Here is a 21,090-nt window from a genome sequence, read left to right on the forward strand (position 1 = left end):
TGCGATGTCGGAATCTTGTCTGTGAAATACAGCCACACTTTCGCTTTAGTGCATTTCAATGCACTAAAAGCTAGCTAGCTAACGATTGACTCCTATCAGAGCAAGTGTAATATGTTTACTAGCGATCACGTGCAGTGAATGGTTATATGCTTTTACGTACGTTTTGGTGAGCCCAGAGGGAAAATATGTAATTTTTTTAAAGTAGCCTACATTAATGGTAGCTAGCGGTACCCAGCTAACACAGTTACGTCTTTGGCGACGTTGCGGGACCGTGCATCTGTGGGGCGCCATTAGGTTGCCGCAAACGTCATCTTGTGACGTTGCCAGTCCATAACCGCAACGTCGTGGCAACGTTATTTTCCGACGTTGCCAGTCCGTAACCACAACCTCCTAGCAACGTAACTTTCCGACGTTGCCAGTCCGTAACCGCGACGTCGTCGAAACGTTATTTTCTGACGTTGCCAGTCTGGAGAACGATTTGGTGTGAACTTCAAATGCAGCGTTTCTGCAAATATCGTTGTGTTTTGTGCTAATGCTGCGATGTTCTCGGCTAATGCTGTTGTGTTCTCGGCTAATGCTGTTGTGTTCTTGGCTAATGCTGCAGTGTTCTCGGCTGATGTTTGGGGTGTGAACCAATGCTGTTGTGTTGTAAGTAGTAGATTGTTTTTGAAATGTAGCGTTTTAATAAATGTTTTGTTTTTGTTAATGTTGTTGTGTTGTGTGTTAATGTTGTTGTTTTTTCAACTTTTGTTTGCTTCGCTAATGTTGCTGTGGTGTGCACCCGTGGGCCACCGTAGCATTGGGTCCAGCAAACCATTCCTAAGTACTGTTGTACTCCCAATAACGACAGTTCAGTGGGTAAAATGGACATACAGTGAACCCCCGTGGAAGAAATTGTGATTTCCTGTGTGCATACATTATTCACTAATCAATAGAACTAGTCATTGGATACTAGTTAGTATGTTCTCATGTAAGCTTGCTATGAATAAGAGTAGATTGTGTCAGGGTTAATAGATGTTCGGGATCAGGAGAAAGTACTGGGTAAACGTTCCTTGTCATGACTTCAAGGAGAGCTCCAAATATGAACTCTCTAGTCTGAGAGTGGTCATGTGTTGAGAGCTGCGAATCTCTTTCTCTGAGACTGTTGTAACGTCATTATTGCCAGACTGTCACTATCTATGTTGACATTCTTGTGCCCTATAAAAGATGGTCCTCCAGCCTTTAGGGCTGGGAGAGATGTGATTTAGACCTAAGGCTGGTGTTGTGTTGTCATTTATTATCAGAGGTCTGGGTTCCTCTCCCAATCTGCAGATTGATAATACTTATTGAAATCCAGAACTCAACTGAACTTAGTCACTCCGTTTATGAAGAAACGGACTAAACACTTTCTTGATCACCCCAAAGTCCATTGACACCTCTTTCCTATGCAAATCTCACAATTTAAAAATGTAGCTGTAAAACGGTAGGTTTTGAAAAAGCCACCGAACTGACGTCAATTTGGTGGCTCCACCTTTTTTGGCTCTGGACTGTACCTTTGTCACACCCCAAAACTTGCTGCGCGCTGCTCTATGTATACTTCCATGGAATTACAAAGAAGAACATTTTTCGAGGATATTGAAAATGGACTATGGTCGTAAATGCAGTGTTCCAGCCTGTACAGGGAATGCTGACACTTTTCAGGGTGTTCCCAAGGAACCAAACACTCGACGGGCTGTGATGTTTGTCTATAAAAGATCCCTGTGCAGTTCGACCCTCAATTACACATTTGCGCGAACCATTTCACCGAGGACTGTTTTGAAAACCTGAGATGATGTAAAGCAGGATTTGCTATGAAGCTGTTTCTGAAAAGAGGTGCTGTCCGACCTTATGTTCATCACAACCGCAAGCTGTAGTATACATTTTCAGCCCAACCAATCTACATACCCTACTTGGAGACCTTAATGAACAGTTTGGAATACCCCAAAAACCTAGTCTATCACCCCTTAAACTTTTGTCCAGGCGGCAGCCTTGGGCAACCTCAAAGGGAGCCTAATCATCTACTGATAGCAATTTGCTGGATGGTCTGGACTCTATTAGTTGGGAGGCTTGGCTTTGAAACTCACTACGTTTACATGATGGTATCAATTAAAATCTAGCTTTATTCGGATAATGCAAATTTTTGGGGCAACTGCTATTATCCTAATATATATGGCAGTGAATAAACCAAATCATTGGCCGAAAGCATGTAATATCCCAGTGCGATACGTGGCGCTGTTTTCATTACAACTAGTGGTGATACAGCCCTTTCCGCTTGACCTCTTCACCACTACCAACAACAACATCAACATTTCGAGAAAGACGGCGAACGGAGAGCAAGGTGAAGCTACGTCCCTCTTCATTTCGTCCATGATGACAATAGGAGTACTGCGAATACAAATGGCGCTATTGGCACGCATTGTTTGTTTGTTTCTGCCGGGCCGGCTCCCAGCAGCGACAACTTATCGTCTTTTTCGACTTCCAGGTCACGACCTTGGAGGGAGGGCGGGGGGATCTCAAGCATGCGCAAAGACGCAGAGTCCAGTTCATAGTCCGATTCACTGTTACAAGCATGCAATGTCCGAATTATCAACCAACTTGGATTGAGTTATCTCGGGCAGTCGATCGGATCGTCGTCGGACCGCAATCATTCAAACAAAGGTGTTTACAAGAAAGGGATCATTCCATTTCAGTCCAAATAAGCCAGTAATTCAAATCCAATTCAGTAAGTAAGTCAAACTGGTGGCACTGACACATGGGTGCGCGCATGCATACACACATACGACATCCAGTTACAGCCATTGAGCCAGTAACATCCAGTTACAGCCATTGAGCCAGTAACAACTGTTGAAATTCCATCAATGGAAGACAATAAACAGAGACTTGGCTCTGTTGGTCACAATAAACAGATAAAGTCTTCTACTCTAGAAACAGAAAGTGGGTCTACTCCCCCCACCCAGCCCAGCCCAGCCAATTTCCTGTGCCTCTCTGATGTCCTCTCATGGGCCTCGTCTGGTTAAGCCTTACTGCCTCAGGAGACAAAACACATACATACACTCAGTTACCTATGGTGTTACACACGGTGGTAAAAATGTATATTTTCTCTGATGGCAAGCGGTTCTCTTCAGAAAACCCCAGAAATGCCAGAGTTTGAAGAGAGAGTTTACATACATTATTTTTCAGGTTTCTGTCTTCTAATGAACTGAGACACATTCTCTCTCTGGTTCTGGTGTCTGACCCAACTTCATGGCCCTTAGTGTATGAAGTTATAGCAGAAGACAACTGGAACTTGATTTTGAGATTTTCAGGTGTTCGTGTTGCTGATTTGTGGTTTTGATTCCTTAGACAGCTGTTTAAAATATGTGAATAATGGAAACAGATGTCCTGACACAAACACACACTGTAGATGTAATTGGGTGAGATGTGACGGAAGTGTGTGTGTCTCAGTACAGACTGCCCAGATAAAGGGATGCCAGATGTTCTGATGGAAAGGTGGCGGCGAGAGAAGGGTGTGGGATGGCTTCTGTCTGTCTGACCTAACCAATAATTACCTCCTCATTTTCCTCTCTGATAGAGGTGGGAATGTAGGGAGGAACGTTAATGAAGGAAAATGTCTGCCCTAAGCGGTTTTCAACCCATTCACATCTGCTCGCACAGGCTCATAAAAACGCATTGCAGCTCAATCAAATCTCAGTCAGATCTCTGACTGAAAACATTTACTGTCTTGGCTGTGTTTAGTGGTGGTTTGTGTTGCAAATTTACTGTTGTGACAACACTACTTGACAGTTGTGTATGACCATAGATCAGTGGTTCCCAAAGTGGGGGTCGGGAGACAGCGAGGGGGTTCGCAAGATGATTTCCAGAAATCAAGGAACATTTTAAAACAATTAGAAATAGCATATTTTAGCTTAAATTTTAACAAGTTAAAATAGTAGTTAAATTAATGCATGCAAATAAAAAAGCCATCAGCCTTTTGATTTTCCAATTCACTGTAAGTATGGCAAACCATCTGACATCCAACCAGTAGGACGCATAAGTTGAACTGTCAAGCGACCCAATGTTTAAGGCAGCGTTCTCAGGTAAGACTGGCTGAGTTTTGGATTTCAGTGGAGAGGGAATACCCACAGCTATCCAAGGCAGCTATGGATGTACTGTTGCCGTTTGGCAATACTTAGCCTACTCGTACAAAATAGTCGGCACTGCCTTTTTCGGAGTCGGCACTCACGTAAATTAAAAATAAATGCATATCGCGACTGAATGTGGAGGTTGATCTGCGAGTGGCGGTCTCCAAAATTAAACCAAGAATGGACTTGCTGTGCTCCAAGCATTGTGCCCACCCATCTCAGTAGGTCACATTAACGTTGAAATGAAAGTAATGAATACATTATAATAAAATATTATTACGGTTGTTAGGCTGTTGTGTTGTTTTGTGTTAACATTACGCTCATGTTTGGATAGGCCTGTTAGTGCCTGTGTGCACTGCAAAATTTGTATATGTAAACCACCTCCGTGGAACCACCATGGATGCGTGGGTTGCGAGTCACTGGCACCATTATTTTAGGGGTTGTGGGCTGAAATGTTTTGGAACCCCTGCCATAGATCATATTGTAACTTTTGCAGGGATTCAATTGGAATAGGATCTCAATTGTATTGTTCCAAATTAAAGGTCACATGAAATGCTGTTTTTGGATGCTTTTATATAGGCCTTAGTGGTCCCCTTCTAAGGGTAGCAAGCTAGGTAACCATATAGTAAGCAACAAAATGATATGGCGTTAGTTGACTTACTTGTGCGAGGTTTGTAGCTAGACCAAGGAGTACTGATCCAGAATTACATTTCAGAGGGTCAGCAAGGCCAACTTTGTATTGGCTCAAGTTAAGGAAACAGTGGTGGCTGAAATGTTTGGCGCAGACATGCAAAACTTTGAGAAGTTGACATGACATCGGCGCATTTCCAGCGAAAATAAAATTCATTATTTTAAATCAAATTAATTATAATAAAATTATTATCTGTTCTAATGACTCCTCTTCCTTTTAAAGGAATGAGTGAGTATGTCTAGAAGAAGAATTGTTGCCACCTTTTCTTACTTCTATCTCACATCTGGCTGGTTTGTGGTTGTCTGTCAACACGTGTGCATTTGTCTGTGAGTGCTTGTCTGTCTGTTCCGTGTGTCTGTGAGTGTTTGTGGTTAACATGTGTGTGTCAGTGGGGGTGTTTTGTGGTTTACCAGATTTGTCAGGCAGAGCAGTGAGTAGGTTGTCTCAGCACGTGTGTCAGACACACTCCCCTCTCTAGATAGGATTGTAATCACTCGGCTGCAGCCAATAAGTATTGATTTTATATTTTTGTCCCCAGAGCGGTGAGCTGGTCGTTAGAGCAGGAGCACTAGACAACCACATTTGGACATTATTGACAGCTGCGCAGCGTCGGGGAGAGGGGGTGGGGCCTAGGGCGTGATAGAATGGTTCTTACTCTCTGCTTCTGAGTCTCACGGCTAATATTTACCTCAATAGTACTCAGGATCCAAATGGGTGTGTGACTATACAAGTGTGTTTTCCCTAGGATTTTTTTCAGGAAGGGCGGTAGACCAACATTTTGCCTCCCATACATTTTCAGTGATAGTCACGTGACAGGCCCTGCATCAGTGGGAACCCTATTCTATGAGTTTATTAGGACATTTGTGAGGAGCAACATCAGTATGTTGACAATCAAAACGAAACTAGCAAGCATAACACAGCTAGTACAGTATATTTAAGGAAGTGAATGTACTGAGTGTGTGTTTATGGACTTTAGTGTGTGAAGGAAGTGAATGATAGTTTTAATTAAGTGGAGGAAGGCGTTTAGACTTGACCAGTGTTGGGGAGTAACGGAATACATGTACCGGTGTTACATATTCAGAATACAAATTATGAGTAACTGTATTCCGTTACAGTTACAATTTAAATAGTTGGTATTTAGAATACAGTTACATTGTTGAAATCAATGGATGACATTACGATACTTATCTGTTTCACAAGTTTATTCACTCTTGAAATAAATTAAGGCAACTCCATGCATTTCCCAGAACTTCTATCTGGTGGTTTCTACACTGTACGAATACAACTATATCTATCGCTTCTATGTCATTGCCTCTTGTTCTTTCCTTCTGCAATGCTATTGGCTAAGCCAATGCATGGCCATCCCATGCACGGGGGATGCAAACTCACGTACCATGGTTGGCCAAAGCATGCCTCTCATCCACTCTCAAGTAGTTCTTAATTAAGAGACACATATGAGGGTTCTCCTTACGAGCATGTTCGGGGAACGCACGTAAGCAATAACGATGGTTCGTTATTTTGCTCATAGAGAATCCTTGTAACAACTAAGATCCATCGTTATTGGGAAACGCAGTTAAGGAAACAGTATTTGATGGCTGCATTCCTACACTTATAAAATGCAATTCAATGTGGAAGTAATCCAAGTAATCCAAGTAGGCTATTCAGAATACTGTAACGCTCACCCCAGTGCCGCAGCGTTGAATAAGGAGTCGATGACTGGCTTGCAACTTCTGTTCATTTATTTAGGGACCATAGATTAAATCCGGTCACTGTTGGCCGTGACCACGCCGTAAATTCAGCTCTCTAAACACCAATAGAACCCCCGCTCTTCTCTTCCAAACTCTGGTTGTCCCCCCCCTCTTGCGAGACAATCCCCCCCAATAGGTCTCAACAATAGACCCACATTAACCTTCCAGAGGCCTGTTCCATAAAGCGAGTTTACCAAATAAGCCAGACTTGTCAGTTAGTCGGACACATTTCTAGTTCATTCGGTTCCATAAAGCTAGCTCAACGTAGTTCGAACTCAGTTACTATGTTAACTAATGCTTCAAAACTAGCCTGGTCCGGGTCAGGCTAATTGTCAGGCTTAGATCGTGTTCTTACTTAACCAGACGTTCATGTAACACTGACCCAACGGGAAAACAATGATTTACCACGGACATTCTCATTTTCTAATTCTCATTAGTTCAATATGTAGGCTACATTATAGAAAATCAACTTAAAGTGGAACTGAACTGCGATTAGACACAGTGATATTCTAATAGTATATACATTTAAGACATAAAAATATATATAACATACAACTGTATGCCATATTCTACTAATAATCAAAATCTCTGGTGTGTAAATTATGTACTTATAAAGAACTGGGCGCCGCCATGTTTAAATGACGTATACATCTGACGTCACGAGAATAGTTGGGCTTAATTTCAACCCGCCAAACTGCATTAAAAATTGAAGTAAATCGACCCGTCATACCTATCCCTGTTCATCCCATGGCGTATGCTTTCGAACCAATACGTAATTTTGTACCCGCAGGACTGCAATTTTTCCAAATGATGCAGAATATGTGGTTTTGTCGGAAGATATAAATATAGTTAACACTGACAGGTTGAACAACACCGAGTGGTGTGCTTGTAGCTAGCTCTTGTCGTAACTGCACGACAATGCCAACAGACAGAATCGATCTGATCAAATAGGCAGACCTGCATGACCTGGGTGTTGGTGGTCCACCAAAATGATCGTTCACCATCAGGAGAAAGACCTTTTATGTTAGCTTATCATAGGTGTGACCTATGAACCATAATATGATCTGATTAGGCTACTTATATGTCATGCTATGCCAGGTTGCCTTGCGTTGTCTTGTCTGTCCTAAGAATATCAGTGCAGTGTGTTGTTCTTTGCATCTGACAATAAAAGACTTGAACTTGAAAGTTTGGAGCGCCCTATACATAGCGGGTAAGTTTCAGTTACTAGCCCCTTCAAGTTGTGTGAAACATGCTCACTGGTTGAGTTGATAACTTGTTCGCTGCTCGGTTAAACAAACTACAGTGTAGGAAACGTAACGGAGCTGGCTTTGGCTACAATGAGATGTGAATTTAGGAGCTAGAGCTAGCTAGCTATGTCAAAAACGCCAGTGTGTGTATGTAACGTTAGTGTATTTAAAACGTTTATAAATATAATCCACGTCTGTGAAGTGATCCCTGCAAACTCTGAATCCGGGGGCAACTGGCGGGCTTTGGCCCTGTATAGAAGCTATTTTCGTAAAACCGGTTGCCGCTTGGTAGGACATGATAGTGAATGCTAGCCTGACGTTGTTATACTCATAATTCTAGTCAGAATATGAGTCTGAAAACTCTCCGTTGGGCTTTGAGTACGGAGCGTGTTTCAACCGAACTCGTAAAACAAATGCCTCTACGCTCAATTGGATAGACCTACAACCAATCAGAGCAACGTATTATGTTATTTGTTGAAAACGAATTCAACCCAAGGGCTCTTTCGTGACGTTGTTGATTACGTTACTGTTGATCATCTGTCCATCATCGTATAAAGCCCGCCCTGGCAATTTCATTGGTCCGTCCCGATTCTGGGTTTTCTGTAGTTGTCCCCAATACAAGACCCTCCAGACCCAACTTCCCGAACAAATGTTTTTGTGGGCGGGAGAAGTTGGGCTGGCAGCCAGGCTAAGTGAATGCCTTCTCTTGTAAAAATGTGTTTATACAACCAGCCAATAAGATCCTACTTTACACCAGAGCCATAGAAAAAGCTTTTCCGCTTTACACTAGTGATGTTATGCTCGATACCGTGCTCACGAAGCGATATCGACCTTTCGAAACAATTGGTACTGATTAGCGATGTGTCGTTCGTGAACAATTTGTTCATTTTGAACTACTCCTGACAAGGACTCGGGAGTAACGAGTCCTCTCAAAGAGTGATTCGTTCATTTTCTCATGGCTGCGCATCGGGACTGTTGCATAGAGGGTTTTCACCGACGTCACATTCTGGGCAGTAACCCGGATGCGCGGCCATTGTGGTATGGAAGTTTATTAGACTCTTTATTCAAATAGCAATGCATTTGTCAAATGGCAATTCAATGCGCAAAGTGACAATGCAATCCACAATTCAAATGGCAAAGCAGTTGTCAAATGGTAATTCAATGTGCACATGACAATGCAATCCGCAATTCAGTTTGTATTATTTTGAATAAAAATGTGAATGAACGCTTATTGCATTGCATTTCATATTGACAAGGTTTTTTCGATTCTTTATTCAAATGAAAATGCATTTGTCAAATGGCAATTCAATGCGCAAAGTGACAATGCAATCCGCAAATCAAATGGCAAAGCAGTTGTCAAATGTCAATTCAATGTGCACATGACAATGCAATCCGCAATTCAGTTTGTATTATTTTGAAGAAAAATTTGAATGAACGCTTATTGCATTGCATTTCATATTGACACAGTCTTTTCGACTCTTTATTCAAATGGAGATTCAATGTGGTAGCTAAACAGCGCCCCCAATCTATTGCATTAGCATTTACTTGTCATCACGCTCTTTTTGTTGCAAAATGAAAATGCAATCTGTCAGTTCCCCCATCAAGGCGGGTCCCTGCCCCTATTGAGGGTAAGACCCAACTCTACTCTGCTTCTGAGTGGCTACTATGGCGTGAAATTAGTGCCAGGAGAGCGAGCTCTGTAAAAACGATTTGTAACTTGCAAAAAAGATTTGTGTACTTGTAAAAAAAGTTTTGTGTCTCCGTAGAAGAAAAAGATTTGTGTAGCCTACTTGTAAAAAAAAGTTTTGAGTCTCCGTAGAAGAACGCCCAAAACCATCTAAACCCATTAAATATAGCCAGTTTCTGTGTGTAGTATCATTATTATCATTTTCGTCTGTCTATCACACATGACCTAGGTTGTAGTAAGTTTAATAGTATTTTAATGTCAATATGTATACGGATATTTAATTAGACAACCAGTCATTAAACCCACCATTAGTTGGACAATGTGCAGCTAAATGGCAGGGAACTGGCGCAAAATATAGTGGTTTTCATTCGAAATGTATTATTTACTGCCAGTTTAACATAGTTATCTGGGTTCAGATTAAATTCCACTAAATTGGCAGAACTACGTCACCTGCTGTTCAAATGTGTATCTGCTCAGTAGCTGTAGCGCAGCATTTAATTCCTCAAAGCAACGGAGGATTTTCAAAAAGGTAACATGTAGTGAATGCTTGTGGAGGACAATATAATGTAAATAACGTGAAAAGTATTTAAAGGTTGACCCAGTTGTTAGGTCAAAAAATTTAAAATTGTTCATTGGGCACACAATTCTGCCTGCTGAATTTGTGAATAAAACCTTGAACAATAACCAAAATTTCAATGAAATGGTACATTTGTCTAGACAATATGTAATGCAAATTGAACAAGCCTGGTGTATTCCTGGCCTTAGGGTTAGAGACTAACACCTGTGTCACAGGTTGATATGCAGGACTCCAGTGACAAGCTGAACATGGCATAACTGTCATAGTTTCCAAAAGCATCTTCAGGGACTGACACAACCATGTTGTCTAATTAAATATCTGTATACATATTTACATAAAAAAACTATTCAACTTACTACGACCCTTATCCATTAGTTTATACTATTAAGAGTGTGTTAACTGAATAATCTTTAAATGTTGCATTAAAGATACATGCCCATGGATATTTTGAACTATTAAACATTACCAAATGACTCGCCATTGAAATCATCAGCATTCTAGTTTTGTTCTTATTCGCTGACGTTCTTTGTGTGATAGACAGACAAAATGTCCAATGATACTAAACACAGAAATGGCTATATTTGATTGGCTTAGATGGTTTTGGGAGCAGTGTTCCCGCCTTCTTCTACGGAGACACAAAACCTTTTTTTACAAGTACACAAATCTTTTTTGCAAGTACACAAATCTTGCCTTCTTCTACGGACACACAAAACATTTTTTTTGTAAGTACACGAATCATTTTCTACAGAGACACAAATCTTTTTTGCAAGTTACAAATCGTTTTTACAGAGCTCGCTCTCCTGGAACTAATTTCACGCCATAGTAGCCACTCAGAAGCAGAGTAGAGTTGGGTCTTACCCTCAATAGGGTCAAGGACCCGCCTTGATGGGGGAACTGACAGATTGCATTTTCATTTGAATTTTGCAACAAAAAGAGCGTGATGACAAGTAAATGCTAATGCAATAGATTGGGGGCGCTGTTTAGCTACCACATTGAATCTCCATTTGAATAAAGAGTCGAAAAGACCGTGTCAATATGAAATGCAATGCAATAAGCGTTCATTCAAATTTTTCTTCAAAATAATACAAACTGAATTGCGGATTGCATTGTCATGTGCACATTGAATTGCCATTTGACAACTGACTTTCTGCAGCGTTTGACACGGTTAACCACCAGATCCTGCTCTACAGACTTGGAGAGATGGGCATCACTGGCACTGCACTCCAGTGGATCTCATCCTACCTCTCGGGAAGATCCTACCAGGTCTCCTGGGGAGGCAAACTGTCAGACCCCCGCCAGCTCTCCACCGGTGTCCCACAGGGCTCCGTCCTTGGACCCCTCCTCTTCTCTCTGTACACCACCTCACTTGGACCAATCATCACCTCCCATGGCTTCTCCTACCACTGCTACGCTGACGACACCCAGCTGTACCTGTCGTTCCCCCCGACCGATCCGGGGATCTCTGCTAGGATTGAGGCCTGCCTCGCAGACATCTCCGCCTGGATGACCGAGCACCACCTCCAGCTGAACCTCGCCAAAACAGAACTTCTCATCATCCCGGCTAAACCCTCCATCTCCCACGACCTGTCAATCACCCTGGGATCTGCGACGGTGACCTCCTCATCCTCTGCCAGGAACCTTGGGGTTACAATGGATGACGAGCTCTCCTTCACGGCCCACATCGCCGCAGTCTCCCGGTCTTGTAGATTCACCCTCTACAACATCCGAAAGATCAGGAGATACCTGTCTGAGCACTCCACCCAGCTGCTAGTCCAAGCACTGGTCCTCTCCAAGTTGGACTACTGCAACTCGCTGCTCGCTGGTCTCCCAGCATGTGCAACCCGCCCTCTTCAGAGGATTCAGAATGCAGCGGCCCGCCTGGTCTACAATCTACCCAGACGCTCCCATGTTACCCCGCTCCTCATCTCCCTCCACTGGCTACCCATCAACGCCCGTATCAGATTCAAGACCCTGGTACTGACCTTCCGAGCAGTGAACGGGACTGCACCCATCTACATCAAGTCTCTCCTGCAACCTTACACCCCCACCCGTCACCTACGGTCTTCTTCAGACAACCGCCTGGTGGTCCCACCGCTCAAGACTGCCCGGTCCCAACACAAGCTCTTCTCCTGCCTGGCGCCCCAATGGTGGAACCAGCTCCCCACCTCCATCAGGGACACTGACTGTCTCCCCACCTTCAAGAAAAGGCTCAAGACGCACTTGTTCCGGGAGTACAACGGCACTTAAGAATGCTTGGCTGGATTTGTTAGTCTCCTCCAGGATCACTACGACTCTTATTGAGTGACTTGTTGCTATTGTAGGTTAGATATAACTAAGTTAAGTCTTGTACTTGCTGTGTAATATTTTACTGTTGATTGTTCTTTTACAGGTACAGTCCTGCACTTTTGTGGTTCATGTTGTTTTATTTGTAACTTGTATAACTACATGCTCTTATGGGTCTTCCCTTTTGGCACTTGTTTAGCTTTTTCACAATGTATGCTTCATGTTTTGGCTGCTTGCAATGTTTGGGACTATCTCGTTGTTATGTTCAGTGACCTATGCTCTTTTGTAAAGCTCTCTCTTGGAAGTCGCTTTGGATAAAAGCGTCTGCTAAATGAATAAATGTAAATGTAAATGTAACTGCTTTGCCATTTGATTTGCGGATTGCATTGTCACTTTGCGCATTGAATTGCCATTTGACAAATGCATTGCCATTTGAATAAAGAGTCTAATAAACTTCCATATTGTGGAGGCACTCAGTGTAAATAACTGAACGGAGTACAATGCGCTTTGGAAACTTTAAGTGAATGTAGCCATGTCCAAACAACCTAAAAACTCATAAAAACACGGCCAAGATGCAAAGGCATATAGGGAAGGATTTGGACCACAAAAAAATGATATTTCTAGAAATTACAATTTATTGGCGGTGTAGATCCCTACAAGTTAGCACCTTCTTGGATCCGTGACGGCCCGGTGATTCTTCCTTCAGTTGCATATCCCAATATAGTCAACTACCTGGTTTTCTCGCCGAGTCCATACACAGTGGAAGAGCTTAAATCCTACAAAGGTTTGGAGGCCTATAACCAGATGGTGTGTGGATGGGTGAGGGAGACGCAGTACCAAGTTATCAACGACCGTTGTGTTGTGAAGGCCAAAGTAATGCAATAACGTCTTTAACCAACCTAACCTTAACTGTATGATATCATTGCGAAACTCAAGGTGTAGCCAAGTGACTCTCAATTGTGTTTTTTCCATGGTAGGTCTTGGCTGAGCATTGCCAACCACAAGCGCCTCCTTTACATTGATAATTTCTGACATTCCTCTCCCTGGTTTTTAATAACTTTTGGAAGTCAATAATATTGCATATGTTTTTCTCTATCTGTCCTATTGGTACAACCTGAAACACAGCAATAATCAACCATTTTCCTTGACGACGTTCGGTATATACTTCAGTGCCTGTGCTTTGTTGTGATGCGGAGTGCCTCCAATATGGCAACTTCCGGTCTGATGACACGCCATGAAAACCCTCTATAGGCTCGTCCAAGTAAACAAAAATTATTTGTTCATTTCCCGACTCGGCCTTTCTACGAGTCTTTGGATAATTTTTCACATGACCTGCATAGGCTCTGTACTGGTAGCTAGAGGAACGATTCGTTTATTTCCCGACTCGGTTTTTCTACGAGTCTTTGGATCCTTTTTTCACGTGACCCGCATTGTATTTTGTAGTAGAGGAAACAGTTTCCTCATTCCCTTTTGCGTGGTCGCTGTTTTAGTAAGACATGAATGATATTCGCTCAAGTCATCATACTGACTGGTTTTGTTATTTTCACTTTACATTTACACTTACAGTTTACTGCAGGGTAATTGTGTGTTAATAAATGACCAAATCATACAAACTGTCATGATACATAATTTTAATGCAGGAATTTATTTTGAAATAGTATCTGCTGGTACACATGTCATGCACTAACCTACATGATTAGATATATATAGAATATGATACGTGGTTGCAGTGGACGGATAGCCCCCACCCCCCTTCCCCCGTTGAAATGAACGAATGACTCGAAAAAAGATTTGTTCATTTTACTGAACGATATTCAAAGTACCGAATCAGTAAAATTATCCAAACTTCCCATCACTAGTACCGATACAAACGTGTCGACCATGGCTTCAAATAGGCAAAAACCACGTGATCAGAGTCGAAGTGTCAAAGTGACATCCGAAGCATCGGACGTCACACGAGCAGCTGAGAAAAACTGCGTTTTATTCAAACACTTAAAATACATCAGAAATCCCTAATATTCGTAGGTTATAGAGAGGAGACATAGGCCTATTTACGGACGCTATAGAATAAATTAATTGACAGAGCCAGAGATACAGATAGATTGCCAGAGCTAGCTAGACAGAGATACAGATATGAGATCGTACACAAGCACAGCTTACATATTTCTACATAGTTTTACCAGCCTTCAACCATTCTCGTGACGTCACAGACATGACGATTCAAAGATGCCCAGTAGTTAAGTAATAGTTTGTTTGTTTTTATTAACAAATGGAACATTTTGCTCTTAGTTGTCAGATAAAGTTTTGTGATCTTATTTTAATAATTATATGAGCCGTACTTCATAAATCAGTTCAGTTCCACTTGAAATAGCCTACATAGCCTACAACATTTAGCCTAATGCATTAAACAATGAGAAACAATGATTTGATACACAATACACAATGTGATTTCAAAAAACATTTGAAATCACAAAAATACCATACAGTATAGCGAAATAAAACGTATGGCTATACTGTATGGTAGTTTGTGATTTCAAATGTTTAGGCATCAGACGGCCTATCTCAATCTAAATTATCCATGTATAATTATCATAGCGATATAATTATTAACAGTAGCCTATAAATGCAAAACAAACCTAAATCTAGAGGCTACATCTATCCTCCATTTTTCCCGACACAACAACCATGTTAAACAGTTAGGCTGCCGGGTAATGTATTGATTAATAGTAGGCTATTTATTTAAAACGATGTACAAAAAAGTCAATTTGGATGTGTTTAGAGGGTGGATGTTTTTTAATCAACGAAGTAAAGGTCTAAAAAAGGACCTTGACCTACTATCGTTGATGTCAATCATGACGTGTCATTTTAGTTTGATGAAGCGTTGGATGAGGGAGCTGTCATAGTACACGGCTTAAAGGGAACGTTCTTTCTGGAACAAGTCACGTGCCGTGTGCATTGCTTTTGCCGTGGTGGATTGTATGATCCATGTTTTACCTTTTGGGCTGTTTAAGAATAGGGTGTACGCGCAATTAGCTTGACTACTTAAATCTGACTTGAATTATTAGGATTGCGTGAGCTGAAATTTGCTTTTATGGAACCGCTTTAGGCCCGCTTGACTAATTAAAATAATTAAAGTCTGGTTTGGGACTTTGAAGTCCAGCTTTTTTGAGCGGCCTTGCGACTGTTATGGAACAGGCCTCAGGTAACATTAGTGCATAACACAGACACATGTAAACATTTGCCTAACTGATGAACTCTGTGGGATGGGTAATGTGGGACATCAGGTAAAGTGGGACAGTTCTGCATTTTGATGATTTAATATGTGCAAAAATGACATCCAATTGCCAGAGCTGATCTTGACTCGTAAATACAACACTTCTAGTCACTATGCAGTGGTTTTTATTTGTCTGACATCATCAGAGTAGGCGTGATCTGACTTGACAAGAGGTCTATACAGAAAAAAACGCATCTAAAGTTCAGCGGCATATGACATTATATTTCTCACTGATAAGGCTGGCAAAGGAAACACACACAAAATAATGCTTTGTTAGAAGAAAAAAAAAACATTGTATGTGAGTGTCCCACATTACCTGATCATGTAAGGTAATGTGGGACAGCAATTTTCAGGTAAAGTGGGACATCTAGTAATGCTGTGTTTATGCTATAAAAGTAATTTAATTCGACAGTTCTCAAATGTTTAATACCAATGCATCATACTGCACTTAAGTTCCCAACTAAATAACAACTTACACTGTCATCGAACCAGCACTTTCAGACTTGTAACGCTAGTCCAACAAAATGCTAACGCAGCGGGGCTATAGCTAGCACATAGACTGCAGATCACTAAGGTTTACATCAGTTACACTTTCTGTCTATTGTATACGACCCCCACAACTAAATGAATCTTGCCACACCCTTGCATCTAGCATTGTTGTACATAAAGTAATCATTATTATATTAACAGACTAGGCTAGGCAGACAATGACTGTCCCACTTTACCAGACAAGCTGTCCCACATTACCTGAAAATGCTGCCTGAGTGAGAGAAGGGGTCATGTTATGTTTGAAAGTGTGCAGCTTCTAAAATATTATGTATTCCTGTTTCATTCCGACATGAAAACGTTCCTAAGCCCTAAAACGATTTACAGAAACACCACTGGGGCGAGTTAACAGTTATTTTGTAAGTCTACTGGAGCCTCTACCAAAAAGTGTCCCACATTACCTGAAATCACCCTACGTAACGGAATACATTACAAAATACATTTTTGTATTCTGTAACAAAATTTGTTTTGAAAGTATCTTTCCCAACACTGGACTTGACTCATTAAATAATTCTGGGAGGAGCATTAAAAGTTCATAACTTGACTCTCTCTGGCTACTGGGAAAACATGTAAAACCTGCCTCTAGTAGGGCAGGCCTTCCGCCATCTGGGCCTCATTTACTAATATTGTGACCGCAGCTTAATGGCACAATCCTGTTAGTAAATGAGGCCTCTGTCTCTCACTCTTTCACAGTAGCCTTCATTAATTCCATTGTTTCTTTCTATTTTTCTTTTTTTTCCTTATTCTCAGGGGAATGATCTTGACTCTCATTCAGTTTCTAACAGTCTTTATAAATGTTAAGCCGCTTGCACACTGCCCCGACAAACGCCGACCGACTCCAACCAACGCCAACTGTCGGATCAGTGTGCGCCGTCAGTCGGTGTTAGTTGGTGTTGGTCGGATAGAGTTTTTAGAGTTTGACCAGTCGGGTCTGGTGGAGTCGTGGAAAGTCTGACCAGTGTGCGGTGTTTTCCAACTAAAGGCAACATTCTGGAAGTATAAACCCTTGAAAACTAGCTCATACTCGCGTGCGCTATTTTCTCTGATCTAAAAAACGGTAGAACAGTGGCGGATCTAAGGGGTGGCAAGGGGTGGCAGCTGCCACCCCAATAAAAAATACTGCCACCCTAATTTTTTATGCATTTAGCAGACGGTTTTATGCAAGTTGGGCATTATCTGAGCAGTGTGCAAGTAGCTTAAGAGGATTTGAAAAAAAAACTAAATTGGAAAACCATGTAAAAATTGAAAGAGCTGAAAGGTGACACGGAAGAAATAGAATAAAATGAAGTTGAATAAAGATTAAAATAACAATAGTTGCTGAAGCAGCATTCCAACAATTAAAATATGTCTATACTCCCTTAAAAAGATATAATTCAAATGTAAGCACAGAAAATCCCAGGACCTAAACTGGATTGTACCATTTTTGAGGGACACAAACAACGGGGTTGTTTGTATTGTCATGGTCAGCATCTTCATCCTCTGAGCCAGCTCAAATACCTCTGATTATGCTATATCTTGCAGTGCTGCAACTCATGCACCACAAAATGATAGCGTGCACCCAAAGACTGTGTTGTTCTAAAATAGACAGAAGGTAAAATTATAGCACCCTGTGTGTGTTTCAGTCAACCCTGAAAGAAACTTCAGAAGAGGTCATGGAGAAAGACAAAGAGGATTTTAAAGCATTTCTGATGTCACACACCTTGATCCGTGGCATCTATGACCGTGACACTGGAAGTGGAAATTGATACACACTGGCCCAAGAATGAGAGTTATGTGTACTTCCCTCTGGTGGGATGCCCTCTCCACCCTCTCACCGATTCAGAGAGAGTGAGCGACTCTGCTTGCTTTTGAATGGTGTTGATGTCATATGACTACAAGCACTTACCAGATGCCCCACCCCACCCTACATCACTGTCCCCTGCTACACTACTTTTGTTTCCACAGTAACGGACCCCTGCCTGTTCAGCATGCTTGCAGTTGGAGGTGTAATGACAGCATGTGTTGTCTTTCTCTCTCACTTCCATCACCATCTCATCTACCCTCGGCCATCCATCATCCTTGATACTTGTTTTCTCTCCCTCTCCTCCACTTACTTCCCCCGTTCCCTCCATCTGCAGGTAGCTGATACACACTCCTCATAAACAGGTCCGGATGCAGCCTGCTTTGACTGGGGGTGCAGTGAACATTTCTGGGGGTATCATAATTACGGAAAGGGATCGTCTAATTTTTTATAATGATACCATATTTGAGACTGCTGTTAATGAAGTGTGGAGCCAGACGTTGTAAACATTTGGGGCTTAGCCCAAACCGAGGACATGCTCTAGGTTAAATGTGATGCTAGATAGGGACCTCCACACTTGATGCGAGCGCGCACAGCGAAAATAAACAAATTATTTTGGCTTTCATTTGAGCGCAAAATAATTTTTTGAGCTTTATGTAAAATAAACATTACGTTGAACTCATATTTTTATATTTACAGAAAATATAAATGCTAGCCCACCCCTGCACCCCCCTGGATCCAGCCCTGCTCATAAATATCTTACAATCAGAATTTTTGGGGACTCATCGAACCCGACAGTAACGGAAAGATTAACATCACATACACACACACAAGAATGCGCACAGGACTGATGTCTTCTGTAGGCCTACAAAAGGTGATAAGGGCTCTCCTTGCTATTCTGCTTGCTAACAGCTGGTCTCATTCTACATGTCAAACATTGATGGAGGGATGACATGAGGAAAAGGGGAGGGTATCTTAACGTTGTCCTTGACTGAGCAAATCTCCTTCCTATCATCGTCTCTCTCTCTCTTCTCACCTCTCCCTCTCTATCTTTTCTTTCCTTTTTCTCTTTGGTCTCTCTCCTCTCTTTCTCTGTCTCCTCTCTCTCTCACGTGGCCTGAGGTGACCTGACCAGACATAATACAGACACCACAGTCATTAGACAAGGTGGGTCTGTTCACGTTTACGCCCTGTGTATCTGAGCTGTACTGTGTATCTGTGTACCCTTCACACCCTTTTTCTTGCTGACTCATCAGACAAGTCAGCAGGCATTTATTTGTTCCTCCGACATTTGCGTTGGGGTGCACCATCCAACACCCTTACGCTGAGGGATCAGAGGGATCCAAAATTCTCATCCAGGCCGGCCTCTGGGCATCTGCCCTAAAACTCCATAGTCAGGGCTCACAGACTGGCGATAGTGCCCAGCCCTACGAGTGCAGAGCCAGCCACGCTGGCAGAACAACCTGCCTATACAGACGCTCAACAAATATCCCAGCGAGAGGGAGAAGAAAAACTTAGAGGGTGACTTTAAAGCCCATTGCACACTGCTCAGACAATGCCCAACTAGCCCAAGTTGGCAGTAGTTGGTTGCAGTCTTTAGAATGTTCAGAAAACTAACTGCCAGTTCCACACTGCCCAGACTGTATCCAATTGTAAACAACTTGACACTTTTGTTGCCTATATTTTTTTCACTCTTAAGATGCCCCAGCTTTTGCAAATGTTCCCTGTTTTGTGCCTCCAGCTTTTAAGCATCTACTAACCATGGTTACTGTTGCTAGAAAAAACACTAATTTCAGAGACTGCATTTCTCCTGGTGAACGCCTTATTGTGACTTTGAGATTCTTGGCAACAGGTGAGGTGCTACAATGTGTCAATATAGGCTAATTTATTTGTACAAATTACAATACACTTTAGATAGGAACAGTGTTGGGAATACTTTTTTCTTGCATGAAATCCCCAATTTCTTGTTTTTAATCTAACTTAAACAAGTTTATGGCGACGCAGTGTATGAATGAATCAATCCGCATTTTTGACCAGCCCACACAATAGCCGACAGTTCGGACCGTGCAAGCTTTTTGTCATAGAAATATCGGCATTATTTTCCCTTGTCTAGATCAAGGATAAAAATATACTAGGTAGTTGTAGTTTGTGTGCAGGTGCGAGCACTTTATCCACTGCAAAGAATAGTTATTTTAATCTTCACAAGCACCAAGTAAAACAACACACTTCTACAAAGCTAATCGCGAAAGAACCCAGTGGTAGCTCCGCTGATCAAGCAGTCGGAGCCAATTCATCTCAACAGCCGAGGCTTGATTTTAAACATAAGTATTTCCAGTCTCTAAGCCAGGCAGTATGTTGTCAAGACATGCAACCTATGTCAACAGTTGTGTCCGTTGCCTTCAGGCAACTCATTAGCAACATACAATAACCTTTTACAGTTGTCTTGTCCCACACTGTGGCACTGCAACACTAAACTATTATAACAAGGCCTATCTGTGTACGTTAATTTGGTAATAGAAGCAGGAAATTAAAAGTAACAAACGTTACTTTCCCTTGTAACTAATAACTTTTCTATGAAGTAACTAGTAAAGTAATGCAGTTACTTCTGAAATAACTAACTAGGAACTGTAACTAATTACTAATTTCTACCAACATTCTCCACACTGGATAGGAAAAATGAATGCCTAACATGGCTTTGTTTTACAAGGTAAACCTTCCAGAGCCTTTCTTACCAATTTCGGATAGGTTGCTCAACAATTTGTTTGTTTGTTCCTGAAACCTGTGTGGCCATCTATCAAGTTCTCTGTGAAAAATGTCTCAAGGTAAGCATTAACAATTTCTCATCATCATCATCTCATATACTAACCCTGATAACAGCTCATTCATTTGAATCAGGAGTGTTGGAAGACTGAAACAACTACAAAATGCAGAGCAGTTGGTCACCAGGACCACAGTTGAGAAACACTGGCTTACAGGCACCGTTCAGCAAAATAATCAAAATAATGTAAATGATGCAAAAACACACAAAGCCATGAAAATATACTCAGTTTAATAAACAGAACAATATTATGAATAAATATTATAATATATGAATGGTAGCCTACATGATAGAGTAAGC

General features: G+C 41.7%; 1 protein-coding gene and 1 long non-coding RNA gene across 3 annotated transcripts in view; one reads left to right on the forward strand and one right to left on the reverse strand.

The window, feature by feature from the left end:
- LOC146276905 (thioredoxin reductase 1, cytoplasmic-like) overlaps nucleotides 1-21,090 on the forward strand; it is an 81,058-nt gene that overhangs the window by 18,253 nt on the left and 41,715 nt on the right. The window contains exon 7 of one of the 2 annotated variants that reach the window (XM_084701186.1): nucleotides 17,815-18,078. The exons of the other annotated variant lie outside the window; for it this stretch is intronic. The gene's annotated coding sequence lies outside the window, so the exon portion shown is untranslated. Of the gene's footprint in view, nucleotides 1-17,814; nucleotides 18,079-21,090 lie in introns of those variants that run through there. 2 annotated transcript variants of the gene reach the window in all.
- LOC146276906 (uncharacterized) overlaps nucleotides 1-21,090 on the reverse strand; it is an 88,963-nt gene that overhangs the window by 15,954 nt on the left and 51,919 nt on the right. The gene's annotated exons all lie outside the window — the stretch shown is intronic.

Source organism: Hypomesus nipponensis, chromosome 7 (assembly GCF_054491055.1).
Source record: "Hypomesus nipponensis isolate SF chromosome 7, ASM5449105v1, whole genome shotgun sequence".
NCBI classification, from domain to species: Eukaryota; Metazoa; Chordata; class Actinopteri; order Osmeriformes; family Osmeridae; genus Hypomesus; species Hypomesus nipponensis.